At 40.7% G+C, this 10,577-nt stretch overlaps 1 non-coding gene across 1 annotated transcript; it reads right to left on the bottom strand.

Moving 5' to 3' along the window:
* Nucleotides 1–9,308: 9,308 nt before the first annotated feature.
* LOC142423666 (small nucleolar RNA SNORA61) lies at nt 9,309–9,429 on the bottom strand. The gene has a single exon (XR_012779270.1). It is a non-coding gene; the product is annotated as a small nucleolar RNA SNORA61 (small nucleolar RNA).
* Between the last annotated feature and the right edge of the window lie 1,148 nt (nt 9,430–10,577).

The raw sequence follows: 10,577 nt of genomic DNA, 5'->3' as shown, positions 1-10,577 counted from the left end.
TGAGGACCGTGCGGAGGTGGAGGACTTTTTGTTACTTGCTCTTACTACCTCCGTGTAGCTCAGTTCGCAGGAGTAGTTCATTCAGCAGAAGCACGGGGATTCCTGTGCCCTTGCACTGCCTACTCTAGGTAGTTTTTAGGTTCAACTAAATCAAACTCATATGCTAACAAGACGCCAAGATTGGGAATAAGGGGTAAAATGCGATAAGCGGTTTAATGAACAAAATCCTGAATATGAGCTCATTCAACATTCATTTGATTCTTCAGTAAATCATTCAGACACATTCCATGTGTCTGCGAAGCACTTTCTCAGTCTTCGTGGGTAAAGCATTGGACAAAACCTACAGCATCGCCACTTCCAGAGCTCATGTTCTGGTGAGGGGAGACAATAGACAGACTATGAGATAATAACAAGAGCTAGGAAAACATTATATGATAATATTTTTATATAAAGTTTACAGTTCACTTAATCCTTTCACACATTTTATTTTTTAATTTCTTACATTGACTTTGTAAGAAGCCGTTACTCTTATTTACCTTTACCAGATGAGGAAACCACAACTCAGAAAGGTTAAGCTTTCCATTTGATCTCACACGTAGACCATCAGGTGCTGAAGAAACAGTCTACGCCAAGTCTCGTTCAGTTGTCCTTCTGTAATACCACCCCCTCTCTCAACACCATTTCATGTGAGAGAAGAGTGTGATATGACAGAGACAATCGATCACAAGAATCAAATAACAAAAATGAGAACCCTCGGCTTTGGTAACTGACTTGTAATTTGTGTCCAGTGACTTTCTTGTGCTTGACTGAGAGAACAACAAGAGAGAAAGGCTTAGGACAGATTTTGTAACAGTTAGTGACTAGCAGGAGGAAACAGAGCCTTTGAGTCCCCATTTCCTTTCCACATTTTCTAGCAAAAAGAATCTTCTCCTAACGGGAGGAGGTCACCGTTGAGCTAAGGAAGAGTTAAAGCTGAGAGGCACAGAGAAGTGAATTGCTCTACATTTATTGAGACTGAGCCCTGATCCGGGTGCCTCACTAGCCTGGGCCAGGAAGGTCACTGAAAATAAAAGGAGGATCAATGGGACCCGGAACAAGAGGCGAGAGTGTGAGCATTAAGCAGAGAAGAAATGCTCTGAGTTGTAAAGGCACCTGTGAAACCTGAATTTCATAGGTGCTTTCTAAGTAATTTAGGGTTTCTGAATGGTACCAAATGTTCTCAACTGACATTTCATTTTTCCTCAGGGTCCCAGCCCTATATTGATGACAGTATATACAGCAAGCTCTTTTGACACCTGGGGCCTTTTACGTCGCAATCTTGATTTGCATCGTGAGTACCTTCTACCTTTTTTTCAGGAGGATAGAATTATACGGACAGTGTAGGCCTATGTTTCATTGTTCTTGATAGTATACCTGAGAGTTCTAAGAGAACTATCTGAGATGTCATGGCTTTATAAAATTCAATGTGATTACATTGACACCTCAAAGACATCTTCACTACAAAATTACAGCATGGATCTAGAAATTCAGAGGTCTTTAAAAATTTTTTTTAGCAGTTTCCATTCAAATTGTAACTTGACGCAATTAATCAGAATAAATTACTTTGAAAAGAGAGACATTCCATGAAAGTGTGTTGGGCAGAAGTAGAAAATTATTGGATTGGAGATTATGCACCAACTCCTCGCTGAAGAATTGGCCATGATCGTTAAAATATGGTTTGGAGAGAAATAGTTTGCATGCCAGGATTTCAGACCCATCTCTGTCAAAAATCGCATGTTCTTGCAAAACACTTCACCAGGACACATGTATGTCACCAAGACAAAAATATACAAGCAATGATTTAATAATACAGTTTGTTTGACAGAAAGAAAGAAAGAGAGAAAGAAAGAAAGAAGAGCTTCTTAAATAGGAAACCCAAAAGAAAAAAGAAATGGCTAGGTTATGGAAATGATGTTGGGACTAGCACCACCCCAGGTATTCGAACTAAGCCCACACATTTTCTTGGCATGATGTTAAAGGACTGATTGAGTCAGCTGAGCACTCTGGGTGTTGATGATGGGAGGATCCCATGAGAGGTTAGGAATACCTCTCTCCACTCATTCTCTATCCTTGTCTCTCCCTTTCCCTATGTATCTGCAGTGTTGATGAAAGATGTGCAAGAAATGATCAAACTTAGGTTCTCCCTCAACTTCTATATGTTCCATGGTGGCACCAACTTTGGATTCATGGGCGGAGCTGTGGAAACACAAAAATATGAGCCCGTGGTCACCAGCTATGGCAAGTGCTTTTCCCTGAGCTCTCTCCTGACTATTTCACCCTGCCACTCGGGACTGGTGATTTAGATGGGAGACCCAAGGGGTGGGGGGCTGGGGGGCTCTGGAACATTTCCAAACAAAATGCTGGAGATTGAGGATTTGATATTTATTCCTCTTGATAGTGCTAGAATATACACCCCCTTTGGACTGTAGGATTTCTAGAACTTTTCAGGGAGAGGGGACAGTAGCTCCTTCTTGGTCATTTGCGCACAGATCCTTGCTTTTAGGGGTTCCTTGAAAACCAGGCTACTTCTGGGTTTCACATCAGGGTATAGGCTAATAATTCTTTCCCAAATCTATAACTCTACTAATAGACCAAGAAATAAGTTGAGAGTGAAGGAAATAAAGGAATTCCATTGCAAAAGGAATAGGAGGAAGCATTCTGTGGAACTGGACTCACGCTCTCAGCAAGGGTCTAAGGGACTTAATGTCCAAGGGCTTATTCTATTTGCCTCCAGTTGATAGCCTTGGCAAAGCTTGGCAGACTCTCCTGTCTGGAGGAAGACAGCGACTTGGCATTTCCTTGAGTAATGCCCCAAAGTTGTTTCTCCTCAAAGCTTCTGCACCAAGGATCCTTTTACTCAGTACCAGGCTCTCATCGCTTTCTTTGCTGAAGGTAGATCTTTATTGGAAGAAGTGACACATTGTCTCATATTTTTCAGACTATGGAGCACTGCTTACAGAGGATGGAGACTACACACCTGAGTACTTCACATTTCAAGAATATTTTAGCTCTGTTCTAGGTACCCAACAACAAGCTCAATCTGAACAAAAACTCAACTCCTCAAGCAGCCTGTGAAGAGAGGCATGGCGAATAGGAAGCATTCTTTTGTATAATGAACTGTTGGCTAAGTTTTGGATTACTGAGCATTAGACTGCTAACCACAGGGTTGTTTATTCAAACTCATCTGCTCCTTGCAAGAAATATAAGGCTCTCTATACCCATAAAGATTTACAACCTCAGAACCCCTGTATAGGGGTCACTATAAGTCAGGATTGTCTTGCTAGCAGGAGGTTTGTTTTGGGGTTTGATTGTATCTCTAGGCATTAGGATTCAAATATGTACATGGCACAATGCCTACCTTCTAGGAGCCTAACATGTAGGGCCAAGTGGGAGGCTATGCATCAGGATCCTGTGTGGAACTCCTAAAGTATAAGGTGCCCAGACCCTTCCAAGAGTTGTTAGAGAAGAATGGGGAAGAAGGGGTAGAATCTGGGCATAGATATTTTCCCTTTGGTCTCTAGGAGATTCTGATGAACAATTGGGTTGAGAGCTACGGCCTGGTGTAATAACTGATGTACTATCTCCTTTGCTAAGGTAGCAGGGCACCCTGAATAGCCTATGGATATGAGAAGAATGCATTCATCCATTGCCTACTTACTTCTTGACTCTTCCCGAAATTGGGTGCCAGGGCCGGTGACTGAACTCTTCCTTGTGGGTGATTTTCAGCTAGCAGAGTGCTTCGTGCCATTGAATGGGGTGGAGCAGGGGATCCTAGAATGACTCAGCTACCTTTGTTGTTGTTGTTTTATTTTTTTATTTCAGTGGTTTCCACACACTTGCAACCAAAACATAACCCTAAGAATGTGTATAAATCAGTGATACCATCACACTACTTGACACTGTGGGACATACTGCCCTACCTGGAGAAGGTGAGCACTCTCTAGACACTGAAACATAACTAATCTTTGGACAGAAGAAAATAGAGGAAAGGCTTCACTCACAGAACAGAGCCAATTTGGCTCCAATATTTACCAGCTACGACCTTAGGGAGGTAATTTAATGTCACTATCCCTACATTTTATCATCTGTAAAATTATACTCATAACAATATGTATTTCATAGATTTGTTATGTAGATTTAGTAGTTAATATCTGTACCTGATACATAATAAGTGCTAGAGATCTAGTCGTTAAGTTTTTATATAAATCTTATTTTATAGATAGGTAAAAAGATTAAAAAATACATTTAATGGATGCAAATATTTATATTAGAATTAGTAAAAAGCATTGCTACAAAATAATAGAAATCTTTATGAAACAAAATGTCTAAAGGTGCATCTACTATTTCTTGCCATAGCCTCTGTCTAGGTCGGTACATTTCAGAAGGTGGCGCTCGCATCTCTCCAACTCTTCCCTGAATAACCCTGTGCTCCTTGACTTATACCCATTTACTGAAACACTCAAAGCATGTTTTAAATGTTTGTTTGGTTTTTTGGTCTCTAGGTTCAGAAAGACGCCTGAGGGGGGTTAAGATCAGGGATGTAGAGAGGATGAGTTGAAGTTTCCCATTACATTTCTCATTAGGACAGCCCTTGCTAGGCTTGAAGAATGAGCAGGTGTGTTATTATGATGGAAAAAATATTCCTCAGCGGAACTTTCTTGCCTTTTCCTTAGCGATTCACTTTTCTTAAACCATCTCTCTCAAAAGCCTCCATGGTCATTCTGTGTTTGAGGAAATATTCAAAACTACCCTTTTGGAATCTCTACCCCACCCCCACCCTCTACCCCCCACACCCCACAAAACAAAAACCAGTTGTCATCATCTCCCGAGATGACACTCTGCCTTGAATTGAACTGGCTGAAGCTGATCCCTTAAGCTTCTATTTAGTTCCATCTTATATTTTGAAGTCTGCCCTAACAATAGCAATGGGTTTGGCTGGGTGGGTTAATGAGGATAAAACAAGCATATTATTGAGAGAACCTGTTTACTGCCATCTACTAAATCGAGAGACACGTTTCAACACCTTTTGTTTGGATCAGCCCATTGGGTCTGAACTGGAACCCTAGTAGCAATCCTTTTTTGAGTAGCCCTCAGATAACTCCTATATGGACTTTATATGCACACAGATGTCATTTTAAAAAATGACTTTATTGGGGGCTCATACAACTCTTATCACAATCCATACATACATCTATTGTGTCAAGCACATTTGTACATTTGTGTATCTCATCATTCTCAAAACATTTGCTTTCTACTTGAGCCCTTGGTATCAGCTCCTCATTTTTCTCCCTCCCCGCTCCCCCTTCCACTTCCCCCATTAACCATTGATAATTTATAAATCATTATTATTTTGTTATATCTTATACCATCTGACATCTCCACCCACTTCTCCAGTGTCCGTCCCCCAGGGAGGAGGTTATATGCAGATCCTTGTAATCAGTTCCCCCTTTCTACCCCACCTTCCCTCCACCCTCCCAGTATCGCCACTCTCACTACAGGTTCATCTGTCCTGGATTCCCTGTGTTTTCGGTTCCTAACAGATATAATTTTTTATAGAGTGTGCTATACAATGAGAGGGTCAGGATTACATCCGAAGTGAAATGACTTTACAATCAGAAGGATGAATACATGCTGATGAGACACAGCACGGTGCCATGGGAGAAGCAAAGGGAGCGTCCGGCACAGGGGACACCATTTGAAGACACAGAAGAAACTGCTGTGTGGGACCTGCAGATGGAATTGGTGTGAGAGGTCTCTAGGAGAGTGGTCGGGAGAGAGCCAGGCACTGAATCTTGGAGGACCTTTGTGATTTTCTTGCTATCTTTTTCTAATGAAATTTAAAAAAACATGAAAGTAGAGAGAAAAAGTAGTGAACTCCTAGCTGTTAAACATCCAGCTTCAGCTTTGTTAATTTTTAACTAATCTTATTCCAGCTACACTCTTACTTATTATTCCAACGCTCTACAGAACTATTTTAAAGAAGATTCCAGACATTATACAACTCTAGCTGCTCACTATGCATCTCTAAAGATAAGGATGACAAAATCCATGATCAGATGAGGGAATTATATTAGAGCTTCAATTCTGAGTCCCCACTTTGCAGAAAGCTATGGATAAAAGTAAAAATCCAAAACCCATTTGCGAGTGCTCATGTGGATTAAGTCTCCCTTGATTCATTGGCCAGGGATGTGAATGGTCTTTCTCTCAGACACAGTGAATTGGAAAGTGGATTACCTCACTTCCCTGCCCCACCCCTCCAAACCTGCCTCCCACCCCCCTCCACAGACACCAGTCTGCAGTGAGACAGTCTTCCTTAGGGGCTAATATGGGTGTGTCCTTGATAGAGATCACTGTGCTAGGAACAGTTTATTCCCTGGTTGCCTTGGAGAAGTCCCTGGACCAGTAGTGTGAGTCCCCTGTCTAATACAATGTACTAGTACCAATCATAGCTCCATTCCCGCTTTGTGGGTCCCACCTGTAATGATCTAGCACCAATCATGTTTTTGTGACATTTATTTCACTTGCCATGAAACTTTTAAAGCTCTGTATCTCAGCAAATGGCGAGGCCCCATTATGACCTTGGTCTAATGGTCTCCCTTATCTGGATAATCTATCGCTGTAGTTGTCTTGTCCCTGTCCTGTTGTAGATTTAATAAGTGTTTTCTTAAAAAAAAAAAACTAAAGAAAAAGAATGAGGATTATTATTTAAATAAAGCTAAAAAATAATTAGCACCCCAAATAATAAGAATAGTTTCTTACATACGAATGGGAAATATTTAGCAACTAGCTTATATCATTTAAAAGCCAGACACTGGGAGCCAAGGATAATGGGAGAGCTCTGAGGAGCACTGCAATCCTCCAGCACGGTTGCTTCATACTACCAATGTGATGACAGTGAATACAAAGAGACGCTCCCGTGGTTGGCACAGGCAGGCTCTAGCACCCGATTGTGGAAAACAATGAAATATCTAAAGTTCAAACGTTTTCCATTGTCTCATAAATGTCTTTCTAATATTGATCTGTTAATATTAGGATCTAAACAGCCAATCTCATATTACATTTAATTGATATTTTTCATAGGTCTCTTTTATTTATTTATTTGAAAAGTTTTAAAAATTTTAAACTCCAAATTGTTCTAATTCTTTTTTTAAATCATTTTATTGGGGGCTCATACAACATTTATCACAATCCATGCATACACCCACTGTGTCGAGCACATTTATACACTTGTTGCCATCATCATTCTCAAAACATTTTCTTTCTATTTGAGCCCTCAGTACTAGCTCCTCATTTTTGTCCCCTCCTTTCCCCACCGTCTCTCCCTCACGAACCCTTTATAATAATAATTATTTTTTCATGTCTTACACTGTTCAATGTCTCTCTTCACCCATTTTCTGTTGTCCGTCCCCCAGGGAGGGGGTTATATGTAGATCATTGTTATCAGTTCCCCCTTTCTACCCCACCTTCCCTCCGCCTTCCTGGTATTGCTATTCTTGTTATTGGTCCTAAGGGCTTTGATTCCCTGTGTTTTCTGCTCTTATCTGTACCAATGTACATCCTCTGGGCTAGCCGGAATTGTAAGGTAGAATTGGGATCATGATAGTATGTGTGTGTGGGGGAGGAAACATGAAAGAACTAGAGGAAAGTTGTATGTTTCATTGTTGCTATACTGCACCCTGACTGGCTCGCTTTGGGTCTCCATCCGCATTCCCCCTCATTCACAATGATATCATTTTTTGTTCTTTGACGCCTGATACCAAAACCTATCAACAGCTTGTGATTACACAGGCTGGTGTGCTTCTTCCATGTGGACTTTGTTGCTTCTCAGCTAGGTGGCCACTTGTTAACCTTCAAGCCTTAAAGACCCCAGACACTATATCTTTTGATAGCCAGGCATAATCAACTTTCTTCACCACATTTTCTATGCACCCGATTTGTCTTCGGCAACCATGTCAGGAAGGTGAGCATTGTGGAATGCCAGCTTAATAGAAAAAAAAGTGTTCTTGCATTGTGGGAGTACTTGAGTACAGACCCAATGCCCATCTGCTACCTTAATACTAAAACTATAAATATATACACATAGATCTATTTCCCGATCATCATATATAAATGTTTACATGTGTACATGGCTGTATTTAGACCTCTATAAATGCCCATTGCCTCCTAGTTCTTTCTTCTATTTCCTTTTACTTTCCTCTTGTCCCACTATCATGTTCAGCCTTCATTTTGGTTTCAGTAATTCCTCTCAATTACATTGCCCTTGATCAAGCCCTACCAGGCCTCCTACACACTCTAACATTGGTTCCCTTGTCCCTGGGTTTTACACTCACTTCCTTTCCCCTGCCTCCCCCTTTCCCATGTCCCCCAGAACCGTCAGTTCTATTGTTTTCTCTTCCTTTTTCATGTGTGCATATATTGCTATGAAACTTCCTCTGGTAACTACCTTTGCTTTGTCCCGTAAGTTTTGGTACGTTGTGTTCTCCTTCTCATTGGTTTCCAGAAATTTCCTAATTTCATCTCTGATCTGGGCCAGTATACACTCCTTTTGCAGTAGAGAGTTACTCATCCTCCAGTTGTCTGACCTTGTTTTCTTCATCTTCCTTTTGTTGATTTCCAGTCTTATGACACAGTGGTCAAAGAGAGTGGTACATATGATATGAATGTATTGAAATTTATGCAGTTTTGACCTATACCACAGCATGTGATCTATCTTTGAATATATGCCATGTGGACTTGACAAGAATGTGAATTTTTTTATATTTGAGTGAAGAGTTCTGTAACTATCTAACAGGTCTAATTATCTAATTGTAATGTTTATTCTCTAGCCTCCTTGTTGAGTTTCTTTCCCTGTGATCTATTTTTCTTGTAAAGCAGTGCATTGAAATCACCTACTATATTTTTTGAGCCTATGATTTCCTTTTTCATCTTTTGGAGCATTACATTGACATAGTCAGCATGTCTCTTGTTTGGAAAATACATGCTTAAAATGCTTAGTGCTCTTTTTGTCTACAGTTCCCTTGAGCATTATATAGTGCCCCTCCTTATCTCTTTTTATGATTTGTACTTTGAGGTTAATTTTATGCAAGATTAGTATTGCAACCCCTGCCTTTTTTTTTAATCGCTGTTTGCTTGGCATGCTTTTCTTCAGCCTTTGATTCTCAGCCTATTTTTGTCTGCAGCATTGAGATGTGTCTCCTGTAGGCAGCAGATTGACTCCTGTAGGCAGCAGGTTGTGTTTTCTTTTTTTTAATTTAATTTTATTTTTTTTACCCTGTCTGAAACTAGCCCGGGCTCCAGGAGCACTGAGGGGCAGGTTTCAATGTTTCTTTTCCTCCTTTTATGACCACCCAGACCAGTGTTTTGATCCGATGGGAAAGGGAACTGGAGGGTAGGTTGTGTTTTCTAAGCCAGTCTGCTATTCTCAGTTTTTGAAGGCCTGAGTTCAGTCCATTAATATCAGGGTTATTATAGCCACCTCTGATCTCCATGATGTCATCTTATACCTTTTGTGTTGGGTGTGTTTCTACCTCGCATTCTTATCAGTGTGTTGTGCGTGTGTGGGTGAGTGTGAGTGTGTGTTTCATTCTTGGCTTCTTTCCACCCTTAATCTAATGCTATCTTGGGGCTGTGTTCTCATAGTTGCCCACTGGGTGGGGTTGTTCTATGTGGCGGTCTCTTATTTGTGCTCAGTGAGTACTGTTCTTCATCCAATACTGGGTTGGCAAGGATCTTTTGTCGGGCTGGGTTTCTTTTAATGTATTCTTTGAGTTTTTGCTTGTCTGGGAAGACTCTTCTCCATCCATCTTAATCGATAATTTGGCTGGATAGAGTATTCTTGGGTTTGCCTTATTTTCCTTCCATTTTGTGAATATGTTACTCCACTCTCTCTTCTTCATAGTGTCTGATAGGTCTGAACATATTCTTATTTGGGAACCTTTCTATGTGATTGCTTGTTTTTCCCTACCTGCTCTCATGATTTTCTCCTTTTCCTCAAAGTTGGATAGTTTAGCTATTATGTGCCTTGGTGACTTCTTCTTGGGATTCAGTCTAGCTGGTGTTCTTTCAACCTCCTGAATGGTTGCTTGGTTTCATTTATTAAGCTGGTGAAATTTTCCTCCAAGAAGTCTCACTATTTTTGCAGCTGACTACTTTGTTCTGTCTTCCTCCAGTACAGTAATCCAATTATTCTGCTGCTCTTCCTCTTCATAGCATCACACAAAGCTCTCTTCCCTGATGATCATATTAGACTTTTGTATATATTTGTTAAAGCCTGCTTGGCTGTCCTCTAGGTCACTGGTGCGGTTCTCTGCCTCCTCCAGTTGGTTGGCGAAGTCTGTGAGTCTGCTACTGATTTTTGTTATCTCATCCCTAAGGTCTTGTATTTTCCTTTGGTGTGTGGTCTTTATCTCCTCTATAATTTCATCCTTTTCCTGAATTGTTTCCCTCATATCCTATATGACTCTAAGTAGCATTCTGAAAATTTTCTGTGGTAGATCCATGTCTGCTTCTTCTATACATGTCGTCGGGTTCAGGACATC

Source organism: Tenrec ecaudatus, chromosome 12, assembly GCF_050624435.1.
Source record: "Tenrec ecaudatus isolate mTenEca1 chromosome 12, mTenEca1.hap1, whole genome shotgun sequence".
NCBI classification, from domain to species: domain Eukaryota; kingdom Metazoa; phylum Chordata; class Mammalia; order Afrosoricida; family Tenrecidae; genus Tenrec; species Tenrec ecaudatus.
The sequence above is the reverse complement of the archived record's forward strand: the minus strand, read 5'-3'. Positions and strand labels throughout refer to the sequence as shown.